Source organism: Ambystoma mexicanum, chromosome 11, assembly GCF_040938575.1.
Source record: "Ambystoma mexicanum isolate Mex_15411 chromosome 11, UKY_AmexF1_1, whole genome shotgun sequence".
Classification (NCBI taxonomy): domain Eukaryota; kingdom Metazoa; phylum Chordata; class Amphibia; order Caudata; family Ambystomatidae; genus Ambystoma; species Ambystoma mexicanum.
The window spans coordinates 478,788,970-478,806,585 of NC_090934.1; the positions used below are offsets into that span (position 1 = coordinate 478,788,970).

Consider the following 17,616-nt stretch of genomic DNA (forward strand, 5'->3'; position numbering starts at 1 on the left):
ACCTGATCTTGAATGGGTTAGGATTCTCTCTATATCTCGATAATTGAGGATCTTTGCTATGATTGGTCACTTGGGCGCTCCTGGAGGAGGTTATTTTGCGAGTGCCCTGTGGGCTCTTTCGACAGACAAACCCTGTGATAGGACGCCTGCCCCTATCGCTTGAAGGAACAGGTTGTCCAAATAGTTGGTAAGATCTCTGCCCTCTGCTCCCTCAGGTAGCCCCAAGATCCTGATGTTATTTCTTCGTGCCCGACCTCCCGCGTCCTCGGCTCTGTCTTGTAGCATCCGGACTTTGGTCACCAGGTCTTGGACCGTCGCCTGCAGCTCCTTAATGGTGGTAGTCGTTGCCTCCAGTTTTTGTTCTGTTTTGCCCACTCTGCCAGCTAGATTCCGTATGTCTTGGCGCAGGAGGCTCATGTCGCATTTCATTTCCACTAAGTGGGTCTCCATAGACGTTCTCATGGCTGCTATTGCTTTGAGGATCTTATTTTCGTTGGCAGTGTCTAGTGGTTCTCTTTCACTGTTCTCCGGACGGTCTTCTGAGTGTCCATTACCTGCATTCGGGATGTTTTTCTTGGCATAGGCGTCCATCATTGTTTGTTTGTGCTGTACCACCATTCCCCTTCCCTTCCCTTTCCCTCCGCCATCCGGCTGGCTAGGTGCCTCAAATTTTGCTATGCACTGCTGGTCTTTTGTATGATAATTTGGGTCTTTTTTTGAAGAGTTCCAGAGATGGGCATCAGGCCCCCACCCGTGTGTGTTGCACTTCTTGCTCTAGCCTTTGCTAGTTGGCGTGTCCGTTGACCCTATGGTGGTGGCCTTTTGATTCGACTTGTGGGAGTGGCTAAGTGGCTAACCTGTTGCTCATCGTGGGTACCCTCTGCGTTGGTTCCAGGGTGTGTGTATTTCTGGGACGTGGGTGTAGCAGGGTTCCTGGTGTCTCCACTGCAGCTACCAATAGTGGGTCGGTTCAGTGTGTCACTCTCTGTTGGCTCATGCGGCCGAGGATGGTCCTGTGAACTGGTGTAGGTGTTGGCATTGTCACAGATCTATTCCCTGCAGGTCTACCTTCTGCCGCCTTGGGTCCTTGCTGCTCTTTGAGCTTTCTATGTTTGGTGCTGCGGAAAAGGGGGAGCTCTCGTGTTTTGACCAATTGACATGAAGTACATTGGGGGCTCTCGTGGGCGGGCTGAGCCAACTGGGGTCACAGAGGGAATCCCCTTGATGTTTCTTCTTTGCTTTAGACTGTTACTCTGTGGTCTCCCCCGCTCCCAGTCTTCCAGCTCTATCTGGTTGGTGGTGGGATCTTACTAATCAGGCTTTATAGTCTATGCGCATGGGGAGCAGGTTCCCCCCTCGAGAGTTTGCAATCAAGGACGCTTCTCTGGGTGGATGCCCTTGTTATGCCTTACCCTCTTAATGTTGCCACTGCTTCAGGTGGTCCTTTCTTGATGCCGCACGGGGCAGTCAGCTGTAATGGCCTTTGGAGGCCCTCCCTGCATGTGTGCAACAATGCAGCACTGCTTCTCTTGGTGTCTCCCCCAGGGGGTTGAGTGCTGAAATTAGTGATACGTTGGGCTCCTCCCTCCCTTGCAACAGCAGTATACCCCAGGGGGGGGTCTGTCTCTATCCCCCCCCCTTGCTGTAGCAGCCACTCTATGGGTCCACACCCTGGCTTGACAAGGACCTTGCCCATCCCGACAGAGGCCGGCAGTTTGCCTCACCTTCTTGTATCATGTGCTGTGTTTGCCCACACAACCACGGATGATTCTCGCTGTCAGGCAGGGAGCGAGAGGGAGCTTCCCTACCTTTCTTTGCAGTCCTGTTCCTCTCGTTAGGAGTCTCTGCTTCCCCAAAACGGCTTCACCCAACGGGAGTCTCACGACCGGGTCTTCGGAATCCTTTTGTGTAGGGGGAGGGTTTCTGTATGAGTGCTTGTCTCCTGGAGTCTCGCCTCTAGGGAAAGGTGAACGTTGCTTCCCTCCTTCTCTTTATCCCAGCTGCGTCTGCCGATGCTTCCTCGGCTCCACGGGTACATTGTCGGCTGTGCCGGCAACTCTCTGTTTTGTTCCCGAACGTCCAAGCTTATGGGGCTGCTTTCTTCCCTTATCTTTGGGAACGCCTGGAGTTCATCCGTCGGCCGCCTGTGCATCCACCTCTCCTTCAGTGTCCGAGAGATTCGGCCGCCATTTTGGATGCTGCTATTACAGAATTATCACGGCCGAGTTTTCCTCTCTCCCGTCACAGTAGGCCCTTTAAAATGGTTCTATACGTGCCTCAGGGGTTTGCACGGCTGTTAGGCTGAATTCTGCTTTTCTGGATCTGTTCCGTCTCAAACAGGATCTGTTTTGTCCGGATCTGGCGGGGAGCTTGCAGCAGACTCTACCTTCTTACAATGCGGCTGGCCATGCCCCCCTGCACCCATTAGACTTGAGCAGGGCCCTCTTAGGTTCCAGAAACCTCTCAAGACTTTCCTTTTTTACTCTTCCTTCCCTCTCCCGCCTCACATGCTTACTCTCCCTATGCCGCTGTGACTGGTGTCTGGTCCCTTCCGAGTCATACAGGGGCTAGACCGCCCCCCTATCAATCCCCCCAGCATCTCTTGCCAGCACTTGTTATTGGGCACCCTTACTCTACCCCCTCCCCGCTGCACTTACCACCTTTGTCATGAATTTGCATGGTAGGATTGTCACATGGCCAATATAACCATTTTTGTTGTTCTACTTTTGTGGTTCCCATGATTCCCATCTTGTCTTGTCTTGTGGTGCCAGGAAGCACTTGTGCATAGGCGCCATACAAATGTCCAATTTTAAATAAAATTCCCTTTGGCAGATGGGCCTGGGAAGAGGGCTGTGGGGACAGGAGTTGAGCTGGGAGGGCACCAATCACTGGGAGAGTTTTGGTGTCCCTAGGGTGCAACAGTGTTTTGTGTCCTTGCTGGTGACCACGGGGCACCTCATTCATCGTATGTCATGTGAATGTCTCCCATTTGCCAAATTCAGGTTGCCCCACAAATCAGCTTCATAGGGAATTTTTCAAAATGTTTCAACTATGTTCATGCAAATTATGTTGATTGGGTATAAAACGTTTGCCCACAGTGGGCAGGGTTGACATCTCTCTTCACTCAGTTGTGTTCCACTGTGCTGTTTGAACCGTGCTCCCCCAGCTGCGTCTGGGCCTCTAATAAACTGTGTTACTTCATGTTTGGTGTATGCTCCTTTTTGGATAACTTTGGTGTTTCAGTCGTTAACCGTCTTGGCAGGACCCATAATACACCCTTGTGAGCTGTCTGTCCTCGAAGGCCATCTGTTTCTATGGTTGCATGCACCACTTCATGAGGTATTCTGTGTCAGCCCCTCGTGAGCTCCTTCAGTGCATCACTGCCCTCCTCCCGCTTCTACCATCCTGCCGCTTAAATGTTCCCCTGCTTCAGTGGTCGTCGGGGAAGGCAGTTCTCCGGGTGATGCGGAACCATGACTCTGACGCCTTTGTGGTCTTCTCCCTCGGTTTCTCCGGTCTGTGATCTACAGGACTTCAGCGTCAGGATTGCTTTGGCAGCAGCTCATTTCTCCTTCCATTAGTCGACTTCGGGCTCTTTGCCTACCTCCTGGGCTCAGCAGCCTTCCGCAGGCATCTCGTTTCCTCCACCCACCATGTACTCCAGGTGCTTCCTAGAAGGGAGGCACCCCCCTCTTCTGTGCTACAGCACAGGATGCTGTGTGTCACACGCAGGTTGTCTCTCTCAGCTACTACTAGGAATTTATGGTCCTTCCTGGAATTGATATTGATATTTTATTTCTATCGCGCTCGTACACAAGTGTTTCAATGAGACACCATTGGCACCATTGGTTTTGTTTCTCAGGTAGGGGCGATAACAGAACCGGGTCAGAAACCAAGACAGGCATCTTTAAAGGCCCCTGCACATTAGGACACTACTCAATCCCCATATATCCAATTAATGTTTGTGACTCAAGAAAAAAGGAGGTGTAGTAGGAGCTTTACTTGAGGATTCCTTATCCCTTAGGTAAGGGGTGTGGTCACCCCCATTGAGATCCCGCTTGCCCTGTTCGCTATGGGGTGGCTAAACAGAGGAGGCTCACTCCCTAGGATTTGTTACATTAGCCAGTGCAGCAAGGCCCCACAGGGTCGGGCCCATAGGTTTGGCAAAGTAATTCAAGCAGACAGGGCAATTATGGAAGGAGTAGAGAGGGAAAAGAGCCCAGCTCTGAGAACAATCTAGCCAAGCCAGGGAACAAGGTATGTCAATCTCTGCATTGCCCCAAGAAAACACTTCAAGCTGTTCACCGGTCAGCTATTCACAGGTCGGATGGACTGCTGGCGAACGTTAGTCTTTGGGGCTCCGGATCCCAAGAAACTCAGAAATAACGGTCACCAGTGAAAAAGTTTGAAATATCTTAAACGCAACACTTAATGAGCCAGAAGAGATGACTTCACAGAACTCGAGTACGGGGGCGCCTGAAGAGGTTAAGTCAGGGAGGCCTTACCACGTTTGGGAACTTGGGCTAATATTTTGTTTTTTCTTCATTTTGGAAGTTGTTTATGTCATAACCCTGAGACAGACAGCATATACTAACATAATATCTTGTTTTGTAATCCCAAGTTTAGTCAAGTGAAGTAAGGTCTATAAGGTGCAAATTTACATAACAGGCTTGTTTTAAAAAAAATAAAAGTGCAAAAATCGTTAAATGGGGACAGATGCATGGATGAGCAGCTAAACCGAGAGGCTCCAGCGGTGAAATGATGATCCATTATCGATCTGAGGGTAGGACAGGACAAACCATGATAATGGGAGCTCTAGAGTCAATGGGAACCATGAGAGACAAATAATCTCCACCTCTCACTGGCAGCTTGGAAGAGAAATCTCTGTTTATCTCATGACAGAAGCGGTGTCCGAAATAGCGAGCACAAAGATGAGCCGGCTCCCCAAATAGGCGAGATTGTTACATGACGCTCAGTGGAGATAGGATACTCCTGACAAGAGACGTATAGATAAATCTAGGTCTGGGACTGTAGAATGGGAACGACGATACTTTGAGGCAACAAAGTACTGAAGAGTCCTATGGACTAGAAGACATGGCAGATAAGCTCTGGCACAGACTAGATGGCTGGAGCATGATTGTTGAAAGTGGGGGAGGAGGCTCAACCGGAGAGTTGATCTGGAAGAAGGGGCGACCCCAATCTGAACACCAGCGGCGGCCAATGGGTTCTGTGACCCGGGACTGAGCTGAATGGTACAGGCACGACAAGAGGACCAGAGAAAGTCATCATGAAGGCAGGCCCTCTGGTTGCCTGGTTGCAACATTCTACCCCTAACATACGGGTGGGGCTGGGCAGACCTTGGTGCGGTGGCCGAGACGCAGACAAACAGTGGGATAGGACCCCAGGGGACCAGGATAAGGCTGCAGAAGGTGAATGGTTCTTGCTTGGGAGAGACTGAGAACAACCATGAGGCTAAGGAGAGTTGCGTCGCGGCTAGATGGACCCACCACACTGAAACAGCAGTCTCTTACCCTGATCCACAGCTATGAAAATTGAGCCATGTAGAGGATTGTGGCAGAGGGGGGCGGAGGGGTGAACTGGTGGGCTAGCTTGGATGGATTTAACTAATCACTGAATCCACGTTCCCTCAATTAAATAACGGGAGATCATTGGGGAGATGCAAAGAGGTCACACTTTCCCAAAATTGCACTCGAAATAATCCAAAACACACAGACACCCCCAACCAAGAAAGATTCTACAGATACCTAGGTGAACACTTAAGATGGGCAAATCCTGGAAGCGATAGCAGCACTATGCTGTTCCCTAGAAAACATGATTGCAAGGTCAAACCCGATGCAACACTTTTGTGACAGGATCTCAGAAACCCATAGGAACGTAGGAGTACCACTCAAAACGGATTAGCAGAAAACACAAATGAGATTACCATGCAGTGACAGATTTCCATCTTATGGACCTGTGCGAAATCTCAAGAATAGAGAGAGTGGGGAGGAAGCAGAAGAGTAGGCAGGGCATGCAGACAAACATTATGATAATAGGACTCCCAGAGAACATGGAGAGACAAAACCCAACAGGATATATAGAGACACTTTTACAACAGGAAATAGGCACTGGAAAACTCTCCCAGGGATTTGTGGAAGAGCAAACCCACGAGCCTTGACGCAGAGACCACCTACAGGAGACGCCCCCCAAGACCGCTTATCGGCAAGTTCCCGAATTACAAGGAAAGAGAAGTGATTCTCCAATACTCAAGAAAGGGCAAGGGAATAGGTACGGGAGTAGTGGCCCTGAAAATTTAACCAGATTACACTTTGCAGGTACAGAAACAGCGTCGCACATATGATGCAGTCAAGGGTAAACTACGGCTCCTGCAACTGAAATACAAGCACCTGTTCCCTGCCAATATGAAAATAATACATAACAGTGCAGCCGTTTCCTTCGACAACCCACAAGATGTTCTGGACTAGCTCGAGAACACATATACAAACCCAGACACCAGACAGGGAGACTACAGCATTGAACCAAACAGTCAAGACTGATTCATTGGTATCAATAAAGACTCATGGATAGCCCCTAGGCGCCCCAAGTTGAACACTTGAATCGACACAGTGTACTGAAGGGAGAATATAGCGGAGGTAAAACACTGGCTTTAGTTAAGGCAAACAAACGATGGAGAGCAACGGCAGCATGGCTCACAGAAGACAGCCAACTGGGGGCCCTACTATGCAAGGTCAACAGATTTGCGTAAAGAGAAAGAGGCCTGGCGATCTGATGTAACTTCCAGTTCCCAAGAGGAGATCTCTTCACCTGCAGAAAACCGGTGTAACCGAGACTGAGCCTACCCCTCCTTACTGTAACTATGGTTGTGGTTACTCTATCCATTTCTGGCATGCCTACCCATCACTGCATGCTACAATAGGGCCACAACTCTTGAAACAGTGGGCCCAACCAGCTAGCTGGTTCGAGCAGTGCACAGGCAAGCTTCTCTTATTGCCTCTGCCATTGAGTAGTTCTGTTTATAGTTTTGCTTTGTATATTACAAAGTGCTGGAAGGGGCTACTGAACCAAACAGGCAGTGGGAATGATAAGATGGGAGTTGGGGGAAGGAAGATTTGCACCGAGATACATACTCGAAGAGGGCTGATGAAGTCTAGACCTAGAATGTACAGGCCTGAATAGCTTTGTGAAAAAGCTGCAGGGTTGAATAATACATTGTCAGAAGCAATTTTCCATAATTATGCTCCAAGAAACACGCCTGGACTCCTCAAGATAAACAATATTACTCAGGAAATTGAGGAGGCCAGGTTTTTTAATCAACCTATTCCACTTACACCAGGGGGTGTTGATTTGGATATCAGAAGGGGTCCCGTTTACTGCTGAATCAACACAAAAAGACAGGGAAGGCAGGGTAGTGAAAGTAAATGGAGCACTGGAATCAAGGCGAATACATTTGATCAATGTATAGACCTCCAAATGTCACCACAGCACCCTTTATAACACATAGGTTAACTAAATAAGAGTTGGATAGGAAGGCGATATGGATGTGTGCAGGTGATTTAAATTGTGTCCTGGTCCCCCAAAATGATAGCTCCACTCTGACGAACCACAATCTATCTCCTGCTATGAAAGCGCTACTGCTGGTCGTAACCAACCTTGCACTGATTGATGTGTGGCGTAGAGCTCACCATAACACTTGTGCGTATTCATTTTACCCATATCCCCATGGCATTTTCTCTCGCCTTGACTATACATTCACGGATAGGGAACACATGCACCTACGCCACTGGTGATAACTTTAAAATTGTCCCACGCTAGACCGCCCCCCCTTTTCCACATGGAGACTAGATTCTATGCAACTGACTGACGTAGCATACAGCTCGACTCTCACTGAAAGCATTGACTACTTTCTCTCCGAAAACCGCACAATGGCCCGAAGCCAAATATCCTCTGGGAAACATTTAAAATAGTTATGGGAGTTGTATGTATTTGTACTACAACGGTAGTCTCTAAGGCACTGAATAATCAGCTGACACAGCTGGAACCTAGACTATCCGATATGGAAAATTCTCTGACTAGACATGGCCAGGCTGAGACCGAACTCAGAGTGCTTAGGCTGCAATGTCTTGACAAATGGAAGAGACTGGGGAAACCTGACAGAGAGGTATACATTGAATACGTACACAAGGTGGGCAAAAAAACAGGAAAACTTCTATCCTGGCTCCTAAATGAGGAAAAGCCACAGACTATGATTGACTCCTTAATGTTAAGAGTCGGGTGAGATATGTTACACACAACAGGAAATTAATGACTCCTTTAAGTAATATTCAATACATTTATACACACGGAAGGAAGTAAACCTGGGCACGGAAATAGCTGATACTTTTCAGTTAATCACTTTACCCACCCTCCTGCGGGAACAAACTCAAGCCCTAGATGCACCTATTAACATTCAGGAGGTACGAGTGGCAGTGACCTCCCTACCAACGGGTAAGATACACCGGACGGACTGAATACCTGCTAAATTTATTGATATGGAGTCCAGATACTACAACTGTTGTTGGACGACTAGCTTCACGCATTCGGTTAGGGGGCTGTGTCAGCTACTATGCGAGAAGCCTTGATATTATCCATACTGAAACCAGGGGAAAAAAAACAGAATAGGAGCTCTTATCAACCATTATCTATGCTTAACACTGATGCAAAGATACTTATCACAATTATCAGCAACAGGCTGGAACCATTCCTAAAAGCCTTGTATCCACCCCGAACAGGCATGGTTTCATCCCAGAAAGGAACAATTCACAAAATCTTCACAGAATTCATCACGGAATAGCGGAAACGTGAAAATTCGACAACGATCATGTGATAGGATCTCTAAAAGCCATTACGGCGTTTGATACAGTAGGATGGGAATGGAAGTTCGCTTAACTTAAACGATATAGGTTGGGGGATGATCTCCTGAAATGGATTGGACTACTATACATGAAGCCAGTAGCTAGAATCCATATTGGTAGGACAGTTTCGGAGGCTTGGGTTGTATGAGAAACGAGACAGGGATGCCCGCTCTCCCCTATATTGTTTGCCTTGACGATGGAACCACTAGCTAGCTTGCTAAGGGAGCAGTATAATGACATCGGTCTATTGATTGGACAAGACTTCACAAAGCTGTTGTTTTGCTATATTTAAACACCCCCAAGACATCTCTCCCATGTGTCCTAGAAATATTCAAGAACTTTGGTAGACTATCTTGATTATTTATCAGCTGTGATACGTCCCGTGTTCTCCCTGGACACCACAATAATAGAATCCAGCCCAATGGCTTCACTAGCCAGGAATTAAAATGGTGCCCAGACACTTTTCGTTACCTAGGTATCAACAAATACTGCAACACACAGGACACGCATATCAATAACACTCACAAAGCTTTCACCTAACAGGATGGCTCACTTGTGTTCTGAAAAAAACTACCACTTTCATTGATGGGTAAGGTAAACATATAATGGAGAATTCTGCCACAATTTCTTTACTACTTCACCAATATCCCCTTTTTAATCCCAACAAGATTCTTTGTCGCCTTAGACACGAAAGTCAAAACATGTCTATGGTGTCACAAGCGCTGCAGGATCACTTTGCAGACGCTCCGTAGGCCCATGTCTGGGGCGGCCTGAGAGCCCCAGACATTGATAAAGTCTACATGGCAGCGCAACTGCACTACGTGGCCATGTGGCTCTCGGATAACATGAATTCTTAAATAAGGCTTCTGGGTAGTTCGATTAGACAGCACAGGAAAGAAGCTCTAAGGGTGAGCGCAACAAATAGGGAAGTGGCCTCCCTCTTCAAGACCGGTATCCAAGTCTGGAAACAGACATGTGCCAAATTACGATTGGGAACCCCGTACCCTGTGGAAATCCCATTGAGTGTGGGACACAATATACCCCTATCCAGGCTAAAACAACTGAGATTACATTGGGAAACACATGGCGTGGTGGCCTTGGGGGAGAGGGGGAAGGTGGGCTGCCTCGTTCCTTTTGTGGAAATTCTTAACTTATATTACCCTAGTCGAGAGAGCCAGGAGAGAATGGGTACAATTACCTGCAGAACCGCAACAGGACACAATCCTGAGTGCACTGTATGGAAGAAGCGACGGAGAAAAAAGGATATTGCTCATATATGAGGCACTAATTGACAACGCTTCCCTGACGGAACTGTGGATCATGACGGCATGGAAGGGGCACCTGTGAAGTACCTTTGAAGACATTGAATTGGAGTCGATCCTCACTTATCCTAAAATAGTGTTGAGAAACCAGAGATTAAAGTTGAAATAGCTGAATGTGTCCCACAAGGTCTACTTGACCCTGGGAAGACTTATATTAATGTTCCCCAACACCACACACAGTTGCCCAAATGCCAAACGATAAACGCTGATTTGTTTCACATGTTATGGACATGCCCTAAGGTCTATAAAAAAAAAAAAAACAGAAGGTGGCGTGGAGGATCCATATAAATGCATAGAACAGGCACAAAACGATACTACCCATAGATACTGTCATGTTGAAGTCTCTGTAGTTACGGGGGGGCGGGTGTTCGGGGTAAAGGGAAGTGACATCAGGGGAACGGGAAGTGATGGGTGGAGGGAGGCGGGCGAGGGGGCAGGGTTATGTGAACGTGAAATAAAGAAGACGCAAGAGAATTCTCTCTGGATCCATGTATTATTGTAGTGCACCACGCGCGCCCTCTCCGACCTACCCCATGCCTTGACACTGGCGAGGAGGCAGGCAGCATTCCGTGAGGTGTTGAAGACGCGGGAGGAGGCAGCAGAGCACTGGGGTATCCGTTTGTGTGTAGCACAGGAGCGCCGACCAGAACTGCAAAGCCCATCCCCATGTGGGCGCGGAGGTGATCTGAGCCGCGGCGGTGGAACATTGCAGGCATTCTCTTCCCGGGCAGCAGCTGTGAAGGAGAGCACAGCAAAAACACGGCGAAGCAGCCGGGCCCCCAGCATCACAGGGAGGAGCCAGATTCATGTGAAGTGAGCCGAGGAAGGCCCTATCACCACAGAAGCGCTCCAAGGCTGGAGGCTTCATAGACAATGAAAATTAAACGGATGGTGCTCGTGCCTACTAGCGGCGGCCATACCTGTCCTCTGTGGGGCAGAGGTGCACCCAGAGAGACCACAGCCCTGACGTTGACGGTGCTCGTGCCAGGGAAGACGGCCATCTCTCAGAGTGGGGACACAGAGTGGAGCATAGCATGCCCACGACTGGGACTAGAGTGTCCAGAAGTAGACCAGAGTGATGTCGGGCCAAGACAATGATCAAGGTGCGCAGGCACAGGGACAAGAACAACCTGGGCAGGGCCCCCAGGTGGTGGATCAGGTTCCCTATAGGCTGCCAGACACACTGGCGGCACAGATGCCAGGGGCATTCGACATTCGGACACAAGCAACATGGGTCCCAGATGGACCAAATGGATCAGAGATTTTTTAATTATATATGGGGGCTATAGAGGATGCTCACCAAAAATGTCTTTTGAAGCTGGCAGTGGGCTCTGCCACACGCGACATCATCAATGAGATGCCCCCTGACTCCATTGACTCCCTCCGGGACCTGAAAGACGCTTAAGCTGCATATTTCACCCCCCACACCAACGTGGATTATGAGAGGCATCTCTTCCACAGCACCAAGCAAATCAAAGGTGAAACCATGGATGCCTATGTGATGCGGCTCTGCACGTAAATCAAACACTGCGACTTTGCCAACTACTCCATCACTGAGGCACTCAGATGCCAGATCATAGCAGGATGTGAGTCTCAGACATTCTGGAGGAAGCTGCTACAGAAGCAACACACATTAGATGAAATTCTCACGCTAGCCAGGGCCGAGACGGCCATAGACTCCCAGGTAGAGAGTTTCAACAACCCTACACAGGGAGGGAGCATCCATAGGTTACAGCAGGAGAGAAGGTCGGTGGAACTCTTCTGCTACAAATGCGGGTTTGAATACCCACATGAAGGGACTTGCCTAGCGATCGGTCAGCGTTGTGCCACATGTGAAGAAGAAGGTCACTTTAAAGCGGTCTGCAGACTATTCCGGGACAAAGGTAGGGAGCGGACCAGGGAGACGCCATCCAGACCCAAAATAAAAGTCAACCCCTCCTCAGGGAACCAGCCTTGCCCGTCTCCCCAAGGACCAGCAAACCAAACACTCCTAGACTCAAGAGAAAGAGATTCGGGGGATGACAGGCAAAGAAGGCAGAGGAGGGACAGAAGGAGATACGTGATGCGTGCAAGGCCCAAGCAAAGATCAAGGCGCCATGTACGCTATCTAGTAGAACAATCACCAACCATCTGACTCTGATCCCAGCTCGTCGGGAAGCGATCAAAGAAAGAAGGCATACATCTATGCCTTAGGAAACCCACCGTCACAGCACACAGCCCTATTAAATGAGAAGCCCATGGAATTCCTCATCGACACCGGGGCCACGGTCAATGTTGTCAGCGAAACCGTCTTCATGGAACTGCCCACACTGCCAAAACTGTGCCCCGCAGTGGTGCACATATACGCCTATGGCGCCAAGACACCCCTCAAGTGTCTAGGACAGTTTGAGGGCACCTGCCGATACAAATGACATGAAAAAAAAAACCTATTCATGTCCTAGCAACAGGAACAGACAGTGGGTGTGTTCTGAGCTTCAAGGCAGCGGCCGATATGGGACTCATCCCATCTTGTACAACATCATGGTCGACAAATACATTGACCCAGTTGAAATGATCAATAACCTCTACCCACGCATATTCAGAGGCATCTGGAAACTAAAGAATCGACCCATAAAGCTGCATATGGATGACTCCATACGCCCTGTAGCCCAACACTACCAAGGGATCCCCGTCAACATCCAAAAGAAGGTGGAGGACGAGCTATATAAATTACTCGAGCAGGACATCATCGAGCCGGTAACCGGCCCCACCACCTGGGTATCCCCAATAGTGCCGGTGCCCAAGAAAGGATCGGAAGCAATTCAACTGTGCGTGGACATGAGGCGCCACAACCAAGCTATACAGAGAGAAAGGCACTTTGCCCCACGCATCTCAGACATGATTCACCTCCTAAACGGGGCCAAAGTGTTCTCCAAGTTAGACCTACAGAAAGGCTATCACCAACTCGTATTGAGCCCAGAGAGCAGGAACATTACCACCTTCGTTACGCATTTGGGCCTCTTTCGCTATAAAAGGCTAAGCTTCGGTGTGTTCTCGGCAGCGGAGATATTCCAGGCCGAGGTGCACAATGTCATCAAGCACATACCAAACTGCCTCAATTATAGCGATGACATCCTGGTCTTCGGCGCTGATTTCAACAAGCATGATGAGGCACTAATGAAAGTGTGCAAAGCACTGGAGGCAGCGAATCTCACGCTTAATCGGGACAAGTGCGAGCTCCGGAAGAGCACGTTGAGATTCTTTGGACATATCTTTTCAGAATCAGGCATGACACCAGATCCTGACAAAGTCGCCGTGCTGAACGACACCGCATCCCCAGCCAACGTCTCAGAGCTGAGGTAATTCCTAGGGCTCGCCAGCTACTGTACGTGCTACATCAAGGACTTTGAGACAGTAAGCGAGCCAGTAAGACTCTTAAGCAGACTGGACGCCACCTTCTGCTGGACGGATGAGTGCCAGAAGGCTTTCTCGATCATCTGGGAAAGGGTTGCCAAGGCTGAGACTATGTCATACTACGACCCCATCCGCCAAACTGAACTGACAGTAGATGCCAGCCCTCTGGGACTGGGAGCCATCTTGGCTCAAGTGGACCCTAAAGACACGTCGAGAACGCATGTTGTTGCATATGCCAGCCAGAGCCTCTCTGCCACTGAACAGGCATATTCCCAGGCGGAAAAGGAAGGTCTTGCTGTGGTATGGGCATGCAAACACTTCCACCTCTTTCTATATGGTAAGCCATTTCGAGTCATCACAGATCTTCAGGTATTGCTATTCCTGTATGGGAACCCCCAGGCGAAGAGGCCCCCTCGGATAGCCCATTGGGGGCTATGACTGCAAGACTATGCTTCGAAATTGTACATCGGCCAGGGAAAGGAGAGAATCCAGCGGACTTCTTGTCCAGAAGGCCCCGGGAGGGGTGTAAGCCAGAACCTTCTGTAACAGACAGATTTCTTCGGTACCTTATACATCAAATCACCCCAGAAGGGATAGACATTGGGACAGTAGCTCGAGACAGAAAATGATCTGGTCTGCCAAACCATCTGTGAAGGCCTTGAATCAGGCATGTGGAGGAGAGCCAGAGAGAGAGGGCGAGCAGCAGGGGACCAGGTGCATGTCGAGGTAGAACGACTGGTGCAGGTGAAGAACAAACTGGCCCTATCCGATGAGCATCTACTCCTGAAAGACTGTAAGTTGGTGATCCCACCATCCCTACGAGCCAAAGTCATCGAGCTCGCCCATGAGAACCACAGAGGGATGGTGTCGACCAAGCGTATGTTGTGCCAGAAGGTCTGGATTACCAGCATGGACTCCCTGGTGGAGGAAGCCTTGAAGTCATGCCCCACGTTTAGCCTTATCACCCCCAACCGTCACCCAGAACCCTTGCTTGAAGATGTCGAAACTTCCAGAAGGAACATGGGAAGCAGTAGCTGCCGACGTCTTCGGGCCCATCGAAGGAGGGAAGTAGGTGCTGGCAGTGATGGATGAATACTCCCGATATCCAGAAGCACAACTCATATCCTCGACAGCCGCTCATCATGTCATTCCAGTGCTGGACCGCATATTCTCCGCCTATGGCATTCCGTGAGTGCTCAAGACAGACAATGGGCCCCCATTCAATGGGCATCAATTCACACAATTTGAAAACTACCTTGGATTCCATCACCAGAAAATAACCCTGCTATGGCCACAGGAGAACGGAATGATAGAACGGTTCATGGCCAACCTGAAGAGGACCCTCCAAATCGCCAAGCTCACGGGACAGCCCTACGAGCAAGTACTCAATCAGCTGATGAAAGACTACAGGCGCACTCCCCACAGTACCACCGGGAGAACCCCTGCCGAGGTGATGTTCGGAAGAGACATTCAAACAAGGATCCCACAGGCCCGACCAGGTGGTCAGCACAAGGACCTTGACAAGGACATGAGAGAACGAAATGAAACTACCAAAGAGCGCATGAAGGAGTATGCGGGTTAATGTCGAGGGGCGAGAGTACCCCAGATTGAAGAAGGCGATATTGTTGCCGTAAAGCAACCCCAGAGCCACAAACACACCTCGATCTTCCAGGAGGAGCCTCTGCTGGTTAGGCAGAAGAAGGGATCCATGATCACTGAGCAGGGCACAGGAAGACCCGTCACTCGGAAATCATCACATTTCAAGGGAGTTCCCCTGCTGGGATCACGCCGATTGAGCGGGCGCATGGCCATCCCTGTTGACTATGCCTCAGATGATCCTTATCAGGGAGACCAAGGAGAGACGGAGGAGTCAGACCCGGAAGGTTTACCTGAGAGTGAGGTTAGTGGAAGCCACCCAGAACTTGCAAGTGCACGTCTTCAACGGGCCCGGACCAAGTCTCGCCATTGGATTGAGGAAATGGGTTAGCAACCCACATCAGACATTCACCTGTTGTGAAGGACCTGGTGACTGTTTAAAAAGGGGGAAGATATCATGTTGACATCTCTGTAGTTACGGGGGGGCGGGTGTTCGGGGTAAAAGGAAGTGACATCAGGGGTGACGGGTGGAGGGAGGCGGGTCGAGGGGGCAGGGTTATGTGAGCGTGAAATAAAGAAGACGCAAGAGAATTCTCTCCGGCTCTGTGTATTATTGTAGTGCACCATGCACGCCCTCTCTGACCTAGCCACGCCTTGACAGATACCTCTGTAATAAATTCAAGGTCACAAGTGGACGCCATGTGTGAGTTACATAATTTAATAATTTTAATGAGTGGAAATCCAAACAACTGTGTAATAAGAGCTCAGACCATACAAAAAACATCTTCAAATCAACGCAAATTCCATACGAACGTACTTGAAAAAAGCCCACGGCAAAAAGTGCAACGGACAAGAGACAAAAGGAATAAAACATGCAATGTTCCATTCATAGAGAACCATTAGGTCCTACCGAATGAAAAAGACTGTTTAATTGCTGAATGACAGAGCAACAACGGACATTCACATATCAGATACAAGAATGGATACCATACTTTAAACAGCAAAATGAATCGGTCTGAGCCAAAAAACACTCAGTCAAATCTATCCTGGATTGCACAGTAGTCTACTGGAAGAGACAACAAAAAAATGGTTGTCTTCAGTGTTGCGCTCCAGAGAGGGCACTTCCGAAGAATGACCCCCTTACTAGTTTCAACATATAGCCCAACCTAATATGGCCAATGTTTTCATCATGACAAAAGACCAAAATCTGAAAAACATGTATAAAAGAATAAATGAACAAACAAACAAAGGGAAATCAACTCATGACTCCACATGTGAACCATAACCGCAATTACTTACTCGTCTCGCAAGGGGTAAATCCTGTGTCTCGTCTGACCAATCGCGGTACAAATGCGAAAAAACAAATAAGGAAAGGGTGAAAGCTATCTACCGCTAGCCTGTTAGCAAACCCATGAATAAGCGGTGTTAACAGAAATACTTAAACACTCACTTGAAGGAGAATAACCTAAGGTTCACTCAAACATGGAGGCTTCCTCAATACTCAGACGACAGCCAACTAGGGAAACTGCACAAATGAAACCAAAACTTAACAGCTAAATTAAGAACTTCAAAACATGAACTTGCATATAAATGCAAGTCCTACCTTAAGGATTCACCGTAATGGTGTGACTTCATTGTCAAAATAGCCCACAGAGCGGGTTAACCCATCATTTGTATTGTGCAGAGTTGGAGAAATAACTCCAATCTGTTGCTCATCATTGCACGCAGAAGAGAAAAATACAAATAAATCACACGTTATGTGGCCTGTGATGCGCAGCACCACAATGACACGCACACACCAATGTGGATCTGGCAGGTCCCCGCTGGGGTCTGCCCAAGTGTGCAAAGTGGGGCTATATTTAATAGCTTGCACGACGTGACGTTGTACGTCACGGCATGCGGTCATATGACATTGCACTCCTCACTTTTTTTTTTTTTTTAGAAGAACCCAACGTTGCTGACAACATGTCAGATCAAACATATGTGTATCAAACCAAAACAGACAATTGCCATTACTTTAGGAAATGCGGCACAAAAGGCAAACTGATAGTGTGCGACTCACAAACCTGGCATTAGTTCAGGAATCTCAACAGAGTTCATGTACTCAGGTCATAGTCTCTTAAGTAGGCGGGTGGCCCCCCTCAACTTGCGGCCCGGGTAGCAGTGCTCAGTTTCTGTACGTGGGGTATCTCCTACCTGCTCTCCTTGACCACTGGGCATCTGCTCTCCTTCACCTTCCTGGCATGGCCCTCGAAGGTTGTCTTCAGCATCACTCAGCTCTGGATGGCAGGCTGGAGTACCTGCATCACGCCTGCAGCACCCAGTCTGTAGTTGAGGCAGCCCCGAAAGTCAGCAGAAAAAGGAGGAGCTCCTGGTCTCTTGTCTGCATTCGT

At 48.9% G+C, this 17,616-nt stretch overlaps 1 protein-coding gene across 5 annotated transcripts in view; it reads right to left on the minus strand.

Annotated features, from left to right (window-relative positions):
• The window catches only part of ALKBH3 (alkB homolog 3, alpha-ketoglutarate dependent dioxygenase), a 653,468-nt gene that overhangs the window by 56,970 nt on the left and 578,882 nt on the right, over positions 1-17,616 (minus strand). The gene's annotated exons all lie outside the window — the stretch shown is intronic.